General features: G+C 38.1%; 1 protein-coding gene across 1 annotated transcript in view; it reads right to left on the reverse strand.

Moving 5' to 3' along the window:
- The window catches only part of LOC150077592 (E3 ubiquitin-protein ligase RNF170-like), a 107,797-nt gene that overhangs the window by 14,262 nt on the left and 79,021 nt on the right, over positions 1-14,514 (reverse strand). The gene's annotated exons all lie outside the window — the stretch shown is intronic.

Consider the following 14,514-nt stretch of genomic DNA (forward strand, 5'->3'; position numbering starts at 1 on the left):
TTTGTATTTTTTTCCCCAACTTCCAGAGATCACAGTCTTTGGAGTATGCCGGATGGTTGCCCTTGCAATTTGGACACTGTGGGGTTGGTGCCTTACATTCTGTTTGTGTATAGTTTTACACCCACAGTTTTGCACATGTTGCATCTCCATGGCATGCTGTCTAGGAATGTCTAAATTTCTGGTATTTAAAACATCTTAGGGGGTTCGGAATGCATGGCCGAATGCGACAGTTTAAATATTCTGCCTTGACTGAAGCTGGTAGGTTTGGAGAACTGAAAGTTAAAATTATACTTCGGGTAGAAATTAAACTGCCATCTTTTCGGATCATAATCCTCTTTGCCTGAGTGACTTTTTGTTCTTTAAGTTCTTGGACTATTTCATCTTCAGGAATGTTCAATAGATCCCATTCAGTGATCACTCCCTTTGAAGAAGTGAGGGTGGATGTGGTGTGATTTGAACTGGGATTCCACTCAAGGATGTCAGAGTTTATAATAGTTCAGAGTGTCAAGAATTGGTCTCTATTAATAAATCTCCAGATTGGAGACGTTTCACCATTTTTGGTGAACCGGCAGCATGTTTCAGGCATCTCTGAATGATAAAGGGGGAGAGCTTGCCCACAGGTTGTGTTGACAGAGTCTTTCTTCATTCTCTTTGAGAGAGAGAGAGAAGTCATGGTCAGTGTTGTGAGTGTCATTTGGTTGAGAGCTCTTCGGTTCTAAACTTGGAAAATCACTTGTTTCCACCTCTGGAGAGAAGGTGGAAATAAGACCTAGAGAGAAGGTCTTGGGCACCAAGAATAGTCATAATGAGATAAATATTGCTTCTACCAATGAGATAGTCAAAATAAGTCAAAATAAGTAAAGTTTATTAAAAATAAATTAAGCATACAGATGCTGATGGATAAAAAAAATAAATAAATAAATAATAAGAGATAAACTATTAATATAAAGTAAATAAAAGCAATAAAATATGCATGAATATAAAAGCAATAAAGCCAGCATGAAGAAGCTTTCAAGGCAATGAGCCTCTTTATCAACTTAAACAAGGTATGCCATAACGAGTCCTTATATTATGCAGAAGTATATATAACCTTGCACATGTTAACAACAAAAGGAAAAGAGGAAAGGGAAGGGGAACAGTAAAATGCTCAACTGTCAGACTCTTCAGGAACTGTGCAGTGTATGCTAGTCCTAGTCCACCATCTCTCGTTATGATGTAAAATAACAGCCTCCATTACTTGCCCAGATTGCAGGGGTGTGTTATATCAGCAAGTCAGAACAGAGATTATGTGACTGTTTCTGAGAATGAGGGGGCTATTATTTCGCCAACTAGCCATTACAGAGCACTATTGGTGCAAGCAACATTTTAATTACAATCGATGACCCAATGTTGAAATAATAGACTGTGTCCATGATTCTCACCATCTCTCATTGTTGGAGGCCCTCCATATAGCTGTGGCAGCTCCCACCATTAATCACAATGCTGAGACCCAGGTACATTCTATTATGGAAGCTGTTATCTTACATCATGACACAGATAGCAGGTTAACAGGGCTAGCGTATGCCCCACTATTCCAGCGGAGTCTGCCGGTTGAGTATTTTTTTGTTCCCGTTCCCTATGTTGATATAATTATAAGGTTTACTATTTTATTTTTTTAATAGTGTGTGCAATAATGACAGCCGCATGCAGAATTAAAGAAATTTCCAAATGCATCAGCATTTGGAAATTTCATGTCATATCAGCAAGTGACTACTGTATTTGGCATGCCAAGCTATGTCCACTGAACACTAGCACTAAAAAAATTGTAAGAAGACAAATTCTTCTTGTCACTTTTTTCCACTGATACAATCAGTTGCAAAAAATGTAAAGTCCACTAACAACAATGAAACAACAGTTGACCAAACAACAGCAACCAAAAACTTGTAACTAAACCACTAGAAAATCATAACACAACAAAAACACTTTAAACTGAAACGACACTCAATATCTGAAATCAAAACCAAAAATAATTATTAATAGTAGATATAATTTTTCTGGCCCTTGATGTTAATTTTTACTACAAACACTTGGCACTCTCAGAAAATGCCAACACCTACTGTTACGTGAACTGGTGTATGCTTTAGATAAGCATACACAGAATACGTAAAATTCAGGTATTTTTTTTACATATTTTTCATATTCCAACAAATTAGGTGGTGCAGATGAAAAGTAAAAAATATACAGAAAGAATATTAAAATTTATATTTAGATCATTCTAATAGTCATTTTATTTTTCTTCAAGTTATTTTTTGGCGCATGCCATATGGCATTGTGGTCATCACTCAGTTAAAGAACCCTTGTGTGTGTGTGTGTGTGTGTGTGTGTGTGTGTGTGTGTGTGTGTGTGTGTGTGTGTGTGTGTGTGTGTGTGTGTGTGTGTGTGTGTGTGTGTGTACGCGTGCGTGCTAGGTCAAAATCCCAATAGATTTTGGTTTGTGAGTGGTGGTGAAAATTTTGGGCAGGAAGCATTACCAGTAATTAAGGCCTAATTAACTGACTAGCTGTAGTTGTATTAGCAGTTGTTGGATCGCCTACAGTTCCATGTTAACTATTAACATACAATCAAGTTAACAAAAATATAAATGTAAAGTTTGGAAAGATTAGAGATTTAAAGGAGGAGGAGAGAGGAAATAAAGGAAATTATTAAAGATTAAGTCAAGAAAGTTGTTGTTGTTATTTTTGGTTTTTAGGAGCATTAGCAACTAAGGCCATATTGCTCCGGGATATGCGGTGGTCATTCCGTGACCACCAAATACGCATCTTCCGTATTTGGTGGTCACGGGCTCGAACCCCGGTTTAATCAATAAGCGTGTGTTACGCACTGCTGCTCCTGCCCACCTGGCTACGGAGGCACCAAGTCAAGAAAGGTTAGGAATATAGCTATTGAGATATTAGGAAGGTGACTTTCTTTCACATGGCCGTCTCTGTTACTTCCTTGGGGACTTTGAGCAGATAGATAGCCATACCAAAAGAATGTCTCATGCATACCTGTTTCTGTAAGTACTTTTTAAGTACTCATGTTAAGTTATGGATGTCCTTTATTAATAAGTCAAATAAAAGTAAATAAATTTTATGAACTGTAATTGTTAATTTTTGGTTAAATTTAGTTTTAAAATTTGGATTATTATTAGCAGCAAACTGGGACTGAGACCCAAAGCTCGATGGGTATGCTGTTGTTGTTATTTGGTTTTTAGGAGCTTTAGCAACTAAGGCCATATTGCTCTGGGGATATGCAGTGGTCATTCCCTGACCTTTCCACATCCTCCGTATTTGGTGGTCACGGGCTCGAACCCCAGTCTAATCAAGAAGGGTGCACTACGCACTGCTGCTGCTCCTGCCCATCTGGCTATAGAGGCGCCAGCCCGACGTGTATGCATCAGAGTAAATATATACACATACATATATATATAAAGTACCATGTTTCTATATTTTTGTTTTTAACTATATAGCCTAATATTAGTGCATGGCCATGGCCTGCACTAATACAAGCGAAGTCATACTTAATCTAAAATTAACATAACAAATCAAGAGTATCATGATGCCGTTAATGCATAAAGCTTACACTGAAAGGCATGTCAACTTGAGGATAGCGCCTCTCAATATATGCTATCAGTAACAACATGAGCCATCTGTTTCTGCGAGTTACATGCCAATCACACTTATTAATATATATACCAAATATAGTACACCTAAACCTCTTTTTACGTGATAGATACATCCTAAAAAGAACTACTGACTCCATAGAAAAAGTGAAGAATGGTTCCAAACCTAAAATATAAGCAAAATAATGAAAAAAAAAAACATTAAATTCGTTAGGATCATAAGATTTTTATTATTAAATTACAGTTGCTCAGAGCGAAACGGATACAAAAATAGATTGTGACAAGTCTAATATATGTATATTTTCCTATTATTAAACTTGTCACAATCTATTTTTGTATCCGTTTCGATCTGAGCAACTGTAATTTAATAATAATAATGAATCCAGAGTGCACAGGCCTCTTTAATCACATAAGATTTTTATTTACATTTCATGGAGAACACACATACATATAATGAATTTTAATAACTTTAAAAAAAAAACATTCATTTCAGTTGTTTGCTAAGGATTCTATAAAAAAATTGTTATTCGCTATCAGTTTCTGACAATAAACACGAAAGCTTTCGTTTTCGTGAGACTGTAATATCACTAGAACTACTAGATATGGTATTATCGTCATCGACTTCCGCCTCAACTTGTGGAATTCTTCTTGTCATGTCTTGAACAAAAGTACCACTGGTTGTTTCAGTAGTTTTAGGCATGAACTCAGTTACTAATCGCTGTGTTGATGCTTTAGATAAGTCGCAATATAATTCTCTGTATGAAGACATTAACAACTTCCCAGCACGTTCTTCATTTGGATCATGTCAGGCAAAATAATTGCCTAAATTACTGGCCAGATTAAGACCTTCTTTAATTATATCATCAGTAAAAGTAGGATTATCTTGATCATTATCATTAACTTCTTCGCTTTCAGGAGCCTCAGAAACAATCTCCACTATTTCGTCTTCGCTAAGAGGTTTATCAATTAACAATACTTCGATATCTGCCGACGTAAGATCATCGAATCTTTCTCTGCCAATTTCACATGCCAAACTTATTATATTAGGGAATTCTGCAGTATGATTGAAGGGAACAGCAGCATTCTCTTTAACACATGCGGGCCAAATAGCATTCCAGCATGCATTTATAGTTCCTGGTCTCAATTCAGATAACGAAAATTAAACCTGATCAATACAATCCTTAATTGAAAAATTTTTTTTTTCCACATATCCATAATTGACAGTATTTCATCATCATTTAGCATGTTAAAAACGAACTGAAATGTTCGTCTGATATGTTTTAAAAGTCGCAATTATACAACCTCTACAACCTCTGATCTAGAGGTTGTAGCAATGATGTGGTATTGGGCGGCAGAAAACAAAATTGCACATCTGGGTGTTCTATAGCAGGATGACCAGGTGCATTATCAAGAATCAAAAGCACTTTAAATTCGAGATACTTGTCATTCAAATAGCGTCAAACTTCTGGCACAAAATGTTTGTGGAACCACTCAGTGAAAATATCAATAGTCACCCAAGCTTTTTTGTTGGCCATCCAATGAACTGGCAATTTTTGAAAATCTACGCCTTTCATTGGCCGTGGTCTTAATGATCGATTTATGAGCAGTGGTTTTAACATCCGATCTCCTAAAGCATTCAAACAAAATAGGAGTGTTATGCGATCCTTTGCTGCTTTGAACCCACCAGCAGTTTTTTGCATTTTTGATACATAAGTTCTGTTTGGCATTTTTTTCCAGAAAAGGCCAATTTCATCCATATTCCAAACTTGTTCACGAGTGTAACCTCCATCTTCAATTATTTTAGCAAGTTTTTGTGGAAATGATTTAGCAGCTGTTTCATCAGCAGAAGCTGTTTCACCTTTAATTTTTATATTATGAAGATATGCTTTTAATAAACTTAGCCAGCCAGCCATTGCTTGCATGAAATTAATATTTTTTCCTCAATTGAGATGAAGTATCTGGCTGCAATTTTTTAATCTGTTCATAAAATCTCAATGCTGATTGGTTGATAGAATTTCTGTCAACTGGCATTCATTTTTGTACATTATCTTCTATCCACATCACTAAAGCTTTTTCGGCCTTTTCTAGAACATCTCTTGTGAATGATGATATTTTCACCCTCTATTTTGTACCAGAACATACCGCTTTTCTAATAGCCTCTTCATTTTTCTTTATAGATCTGATAGTTGATTCACGGACTCCAAAATGCATACCCACACCCATCGCACCTTCCCCAGTTTGAAGACGATCTAAAATTTGAATTTTTATATCCAAGGAAATGGCGTTCCTTATTTTTTTGGTTAATGGCAACATGTGAGGGCTGCATTAAAATCTTTGGTTAATGAAATGAAAGTTTGAAAATTACATACAATGTAGCTTACCATTTATTATTTCTTGGAAAAATTATTCATTTTATAATGCAATTTTTATTTTGATTTCATTTAAAAAATGCAAATGCAAATAATGCGATAACTGTGTTGTCTACTCAAACAACAAATTCAAACTGCTAAGAACTGCTTTTTTATGTGCAGCCAGTTATGTAATTCGGGGAATTCCCAATAAATGAAATTCGTAAGAATTTTCTAAGCTGATACGAGAAACCAAATTCAAACTGCAAACAACTGCTGGTTTTTTTTTTTTTTTTTGTTTATGCGCAGTCAGTTATGTAATTGAGGGAATTTAGAATTTTCTTAAATTACGGATTTTTTCCTAACTTAGACTTTAGGTTGGCCGGGTAAAAATGAATAAAAATCGCGTAAAAAAAAAAATCACATAAAAAGAGGTTTAGCTGTATATAAAATAGCTGAAAAATCAATTTTTAATTATTTAAATATTAAATATTTAAGCTAAATTAAGATATGATTTAAGACAAGTTAAAGTTACAGATAGCATAATATGCTAAGCTTGCCGAATATGACTTACACAATAAAATTTTTTTAAAAAAACGACTGCCTGGCAAAATATAACTGTTAGCCCTACAGATAGCTTTACGCTTATCATATTTACCCGAGTGTTTCTGTTACTGTAACTAAATGTGGAATCGATGGGATGAGGAAATGTTTCAGTCTATTGTTTATACTTTCTAAGCGACAAATAGTACTGATTTATTGTTTCCTTGTGGAAGATGTTTATTTTTTATCCACAGTGCTTTTGTGAGTGACATGGGATATGAGAGTTAAATAAAAATAGTTTATATTTTATTATTTCATTCTTTGTATTTAATCAACCCATCATCAATCATCTCAAGTGCTGAAAAGAAAAAGTGTCAACAGTAGCTGGATGAATATCTAGCTTATGGTTTTATTGAAAGCCCATCCAACTCAAGACAGCCTATATATCCTGAGTCGAATGCTCTTCTTATGTGTAATAGTTCTTTTTCAAATGAAGCTATGAAAGACTTTTAGATAACTTAAAAGGAAACATCCTGATAAAGTTGGTAAACATATTGAATTAGAGCCTGTAATTTCAACAGTGATACATCAAAATCCTCCAGTATTTAAAAGCATTGCCATTAAGGAACGATTCAATTTGAAGACGAATTGATGAGATGTCAGTTACCATCGAAAGGCAGCTAATTAACAAACTAAAAATGAGAAAATTTTCTATTCAGATTGATGAATACACATCTATTGACAATAAGGCCCTTCTACTGGAGCAGTCATCTGCGTGGGTAGCATTAGCATTAGTAGAGGCATATGATGCAAGAAAGTAAGCTTATGCACCATCAGCCAAAAAAAAAAAAAAAAACACACTTCCATTTCATCCCTCCGGTCGTTTGAAATACCTGTCCAGCTGAGCCTTAAATTTATTTAGGCTATCAACTTCCACAATAAGGGATGGAAGTCTGTTCCACCAACCAACTACCCGCTGGCTAATGGCAAATTTTCGCACATATCTAGCTGTCTTTCCTCAATCTGAATTTATGCCCTCTCAGGTGATTATTCTGAGCAAGAGGAAGAATCCCATCGGAATTGAGCATGCTCAAACCATTCAAGGCTTTATACACCTCTGTCATATCACCTCACCGATGCCTAGTCTCCAGACACTGTAATTTGCAAAACTTAAGCCTTTGTTGGTAAGAGCAACACTTTGTTCCATTCACTAATCTTGTTGCCCTTCTCTGTACTCATTCCAACAGCTCTACATCCATCTTGAAATAAGGCCTCCAGACCTGTATACAGTACTCAAGGTGTGGCCTGACCATTGCCTTATACAAGGGAATAATCATCTCCTTATCCCTGCTAGAAAAATTCCTGTATATCATTGACAAGACACCATGAGCTACTCTTGCAGCCCGTCTGCACTGATCAGAAAACTTCATATCTGCCTGCACAATTACCCCCAGGTCCATTTCATTCTCTACCACTATCAGTGTAGTACAACAGAGTTGATACGTTGATCTGGGGTTGCTCTTTCCCATATATAGTACTTTACATTTGTCAATGTTAAAATTCATTTGCCACCTCTCGGCCCATCTGCTTAACCTTTCTAGATCCTGTTGCAGCAGCATAGTGTCAGTAGTGTCCTTAACAACCCTGCCAACCTTCATATCGTCTGCAGACTTGGACATTAAGCTTGATATACCATCATCAATATCATTTATAAATACAGAAAACAATAATGGACCCAACACTGAACCCTGAGGGACTCCACTAATAATATTAGTCCACGATGAGCAGTGTCCATTGATAACCACTCTGTCTTCTCCCCCTCAACCATCCCTTTATCCATAGCAGCAATTTGCCTCCAATGCCACACTGCTCCAATTTGTGCAGCAGTCTTCCATTTGCAAAAGTATCAAAGCCTTTCTAAGATCCAAATATATAATATCAAAGTTATTCCCTGCATCATAGTATCCAATCAAATTGGTCAGGCAAGACGTTCCCTTAACAAAACCATGCTGTGTCCGAGTTATAACTGAAGTCTTATCTAGATGATCCTGCAATGCTTCTTTAATCAGTGCCTTCATTAATTTTCCTGGAATAGAAGTTAAACTCACGAGTCTATAATTACTTGTGTCAGCCTTTGATCCTCCTTTGTGAATTGGCGTCACATTTGCACATCTCCAGCCTATGGGTACCTCCCCAGAGTCCAAAGAAGCTCTCATAATTATGGCTAAGGGTTTGTTTACTTCCTTTGCTACCACCTTTAATATAACTGGATAGAACCATCCACCCCAGGTGCCTTTTTTATGTTTATCCTCAACAATTTCTCCTCCACTTTCCTCTCAGTTATTACAACATCATCTAGCTCACTGCCAGAGTTGACTTCACCTCTGGCATTCCCCATCCTGAATAACTCCTCATGTGTGAATATAGATGCAAAATACTCATTTAATTTGTTAGCCACCTGAGCAGGATCCTCAACTGTTGAACCATCAATATCCAATGGACCAATCTGGTTCATCCCCTTCCTTCTAGAGTTTACATAAGTAAAGAACTCTTTGCTGTTTTTCTTTGCATACTTTGCCAAAGATTTCTCATAATCTGCCTTTGCCTGACTAACCTCCTTTGTAACTTGGTTACAGACCAGCTTATATCTATCATAGGCTCCATATTACCCATTAATTTATATGTATCCCATGCATTTTTCTTCTCTGCCATATGTCTCATTAGTTCATCTGACATCCATTTAGGCCTAAACCTTGAACAATATTTCTTAGTTGGTATGTAAAGCCTAGCAGATTCCAAGATAAGTTCTTTGAATGCTTCCCATTTTGAATTTGCTGTTGGTAACATCATCAGTTGGTCCCACTGTATAGAATTTAAATACTATCTCAGACTATCGTAGTCACCTTTACAAAAGCAAAAACCCTTCCCTTTGCCCCTGATGATAGTTACCTCTTTGAGTAAATCCCACTTCAGCACACTGTGATCACTGCCACCTAGTGGTTCCTTTATCTGCAGATTCTTAATGCATGTAGAATCACTACTGATAATCAGATCAAGTATATTACTCCCTCTAGTTGCCTCCCGAACATGTTGATGTAGAAAACAATCATCCAATAAATCCACAAAAGCCTTGCTAGTGTGTGAGTGACCAACCCACAAATTCCAGTCAATATCTGGGAAATTAAAAATCCCCCATTATATGACTCTCTGATTTACTGGCCCACTATTTCCCTGTACAGTTTCTTATTACACTCAACAGAGTCATTAGGCCTATAGCACACTCCTACTCTCAATTTTGATCTCCCAAGCTTATGTCACACCAAACTGACTCGACACTGCACTGTCCAGCGATGTCAACTGGCTTCACTTCCTTTTATTTTATGTGTTTCTTAACTAATAGCATAACCCCTGCTCCCTTCCTATCCTGTCTATCCTTTCTGTACACATTGTACTCCCCAAATTCCAGTTCTGCATTCCTTATATCTGTGTGACACCACTTCTCTGATATCCCAACAATATCTGCCTTTGATGTTTTGAGCAATACCTCAAATTCATCAAATTTATTTACCAAACTCCTAGCATTGGTGTACACACAAGTATACATGCACCTGTTCCTCTTCTTTGCTACCCTAACACAACCCATGTGTTTACTTGTAGCACAGTGATATCATTACCGTCCTCCCCACACGCGGTGAAAAAGGCCTGGGTTTGAATCCCGTTGATGATGCAAGGAACTTTCGTGGATTTTTTTTCACTCCATGGCCGAGTTAGTTGGTCTCAGGTGTAGATAGCAAGGTCCCCCCCCAAAAAAAAAATTGGGGGGGGGGGGGGGTTGTCCAGCAAAACAGGCAAATCTACCAGAGAACACATGCAATTTACAGACACAATACATAAAAATCAGGTATGTGTAATCATTTATGGGCGATCCTAATATAATATTTTGATATATTAGAACAGCCATTTTTGCTGTTGTAAAAACATGGTTTAATGAAAAACAAGTACCATTGGAAAATTTGGTATTCTGGTTGGAAGACAAAGCCTTTACAGCCCAGCTATCTCTCAAAGCTCTTGCAATACACTGCATTGTGCACTGACATTATCTGGATGCAAAACAGTATTAGTCCAGTTCTTTATCAATCTCTCAGTACAGTTATTAAAACCATCAATAAAATAGTCACATAGCAAATATGATCGCCTTTTCAGAAAATTGTGTTTATCACGAAGAACAGTATGTGAGGCTTCTTTTACATACAGAAGTCATATGGCTTTCTAAAGGAAAGAAATTTTTTCTAAAAAATGTCTAACATGATTTGTAAACCTTTTTGATACAATAATTAGTTAGCATTAGCATTAGTAGAGGCATTTGATGCAAGAAAGCAAGCTTATGCAGATCAGCCAAAAAAAAAAAAAAACCCACTTCCACTTCACCCCTCTGTTCGTTCAAAATACCTGTCCAGCTGAGCCTTAAACTTATTTAGGCTATCAACCTCCACCACAAGGGATGGGACTCTGTTCCATCAACCAACCACCCGCTGGCTAAAGGCAAATTTCCGCACGTCTGTCCTACATCTGTCTTTCCTCAATTTGAATTTATGCCCTCTCAGGTGATTTTTCTGAGCTAGAGGAAGAATCCCATCAGCATTGAGCATGCTTAAACCATTCAAGGCTTTATACACCTCTATCAGATCACCTCGCTGGTGCCTAGTCTCCAGACACTGTAATTTGCAAAACTTAAGCCTTTCTTCGTAAGAGCACCCCTTTGTTCCATTCACTAATCTTGTTGCCCTTCTCTGTACTCGTTCCAGCAGCTCTACATCCTTCTTGAAATGAGGCCTCCAGACCTGTATACAGTACTCTAGGTGTGGCCTGACCATTGCCTTATACAATGGAATAATCACCTCCTTATCCCTGCTGGAAAAATTCCTGTATATCATTGACAATACTCCATGAGCTATTCTTGCAGCCCGTCTGCACTGCTCAGAGAACTTCATATCTGCCTACACAACCACGCCCAAGTCCCTTTCATTCTCTACCACTGTCAGTGTAGTACCACAAAGTTGATACGTTGCTCTGGGGTTGCTGTTTCCCATGTGTAGTACTTTACATTTGTCAATGTTAAACTTCATTTGCCACCTCTCAGCCCATCTGCTCAACCTTTCCAGATCCTGTTGCAGCAGCATAGTGTCAGTAGTGTCCTTGACAACCCTGCCAACTTTGTATCATCTGCAAACTTGGACATTAAGCTTGATATACCATCATCAATATCATTTATAAATACAGAAAACAATAATGGACCCAACACTGAGCCCTCAGGGACTCCACTAATAACATTAGTCCACGATGAGCAGTGTCCATTGATTACCACTCTCTGTCTTCTCCCCCTCAACCACCCCTTTATCCATAGCAGCAATTTGCCTCCAATGCCACACTGCTCCAATTTGTGCAGCAGTCTTCCATTTGCAAAAGTATCAAAGCCTTTCTAAGATCCAAATATATAATATCAAAGTTATTCCCTGCATCCAGTTCTTTTGTGACTGCATCATAGTATCCAATCAAGTTGGTCAGGCAAGACTTCCCCTTAACAAAACCATGCTGTGTCTGAGCTATAACTGAAGTCTTGTCTAAATGATCCTGCAGTGCTTCTTTAACCAGTGCCTCCATTAATTTTCCTGGAACAGAAGTTAAGCTCACAGGTCTATAATTACTTGTGTCAGCCTTTGATCCTCCTTTGTTAATTGGGGCCACATTTGCACATTTCCAGTCTATGGGTACCTCCCCTGAGTCCAAGGAAGCTCTCATAATTATGGCTAAGGGTTTGCTTACTTCCTTTGCTGCCTCCTTTAATATAACTGGATAGATCCCATCCACCCCGGGTGCCTTTATTGTGTTTATCTTCAACAGTTTCTCCTCCACTTTATTTCAAGTTATTTCAAGATTCTGTAGCTTACTGCTAGAGTTGAATACACCTCTGGCATTCCCCTTGCTGAATAACTCCTCATGTGTGAATGTCGATGCAAAATATTCATTTAGTTTGTTAGCTACCTGAGCAGGATCATCAACAGTTGACCCATCAATATCAAGTGGACCAATCTGATTCATCCCCTTCCTTCTAGAGTTTACATAAGTAAAGAACTCTTCGCTGTTTTTCTTTGCATCCCTTGCCAAAGATTTCTCATAATCTGCCTTCGCCTGCCTAACCTCCTTTGTAACTTGGTTGCATATCAACTTGTATCTATCATAGGCTTCTGTGTCATGTGTTAATTTGTAAGAATCCCATTCATTTTTCTTCTCTGCCATATGCCTCATTAGTTCATCTGACATCCATTTTGGCCTAAATCTTGAACAATATTTCTTAGTTGGTATGTAAAGCCTAGTAGCTTCCAAGTTAAGTTCTTTGAATGCTTCCCATTTTGAATTTGCTGTTGGTAACATCATCAGTTGGTCCCACTGTATAGAATTTAAATACTGTCTCAGTCCATCATAGTCGCCTTTACGGAAGCAATAACCCTTCCCTTTACCACTAATGGTAGTTACCTCTTTGAGTAAATCCCACTTCAGCACACTGTGATCACTGCCACCTAGTGGTTCATTTATCTGCAGATCCTTAATGCATGAAGAATCACTGCTGATAATCAAATCAAGAGTATTCCTCCCTCTAGTTGCCTCCTGAACATGCTGATGTAGAAAACAATCATCCAATAAATCCACAAAAGCCCTGCTAATGTGTGAGTAACCAGCCTCCAAATTCCAGTCAATATCTGGGACATTAAAATCTCCCATTATAAGACTCTCTGATTTACTGGCCCACTCTATTTCCCTGTACAGATCCTTATTATACTCATCAGAGTCATTAGGCCTATAGCACACTCCTACTCTCAATTTTGATCTCCCAATGCTTATGTCACACCAAACTGACTCAACACTGCACTGTCCAGCGATGTCGACTGGCTTCACTTCCTTGGTTTTTATGTGTTTCTTAACTAATAGCATAACCCCTCCCCCCTTCCTATCCTGTCTATCCTTTCTGTAGACGTTTTACTCCCCAAATTGCAGTTCTGCATCCCTTATATCTGTGTGACAGCACGTCTCAGATATCCAAACAATATCTGCCTTTGATGTTTTGAGCAATACCTCAAATTCATCAAATTTATTTACTAAACTCCTAGTATTGGTGTACATGCAAGTATACCTGCACCTGTTTCTATTCTTAGCTACCCTAACACAACCCATGTGTTTACTTGTACCGCAATGGCTCCCAGCAGTCTCTGAAATATCCTGCATCTTGTTTTTCAGGCTTCTGCTCATTCTAATAGAAGCAGTGCAAGAATCTCTTTCACCTCTGCCAGTGGCTACTGTCAATCTATTGGTCTTTGTCTCCCCCCTAGCTAGCAGTTTTCCGACCCACCTAACACTGCCTCGATAGCATCAGCAAATATTCTTGCCCCCTTTCTATTTAAGTATATCCCATCCCTGTAGAAGCAATCTCTCCTGTTAACAAGTACAGTCCAGGCTGAAAAAAATTCTTCCCCTTGAGCCTTGCACAATCTTTCCAGGGCCGAATTGATCGACAAGGCTCTCATCATATACTCCCTCCTATCATGTCTGGGCAGAATTGCAGACACTTTCAAATTCAACCCTAATTCTCGGCTTTTGTTCAACAGTGACCTGTACTTGTTAAGTAATTCTGCCGGTCTCCTACTCTTAATATTATTAGTGCCAACGTGTACAACTATATCACCTTTTGTGCCCTTAAAAGATGATATTCGCCCTACAGCATCATCAACCTTTGCCCCTGGCAGACATACCCTGGTCCTGTTCCACCTATCTTTTTTACAAATCATGTTACCCGTTTCCCTGACAATAGAGTCACCAACAACTACTAGTTCTTTCGGGACCAGCGCATTCTGCCTTGGGGGTTGTCTCTGTGTCACGCGATGCCCAAGTGCAAGCTCTGGCGTTGATGGGGGCAGCTGAGAGCTTGAT

This window comes from Mastigoproctus giganteus, chromosome 12 (genome assembly GCF_048544385.1).
Source record: "Mastigoproctus giganteus isolate SK-2022 chromosome 12, ASM4854438v1, whole genome shotgun sequence".
NCBI lineage: Eukaryota > Metazoa > Arthropoda > Arachnida > Uropygi > Thelyphonidae > Mastigoproctus > Mastigoproctus giganteus.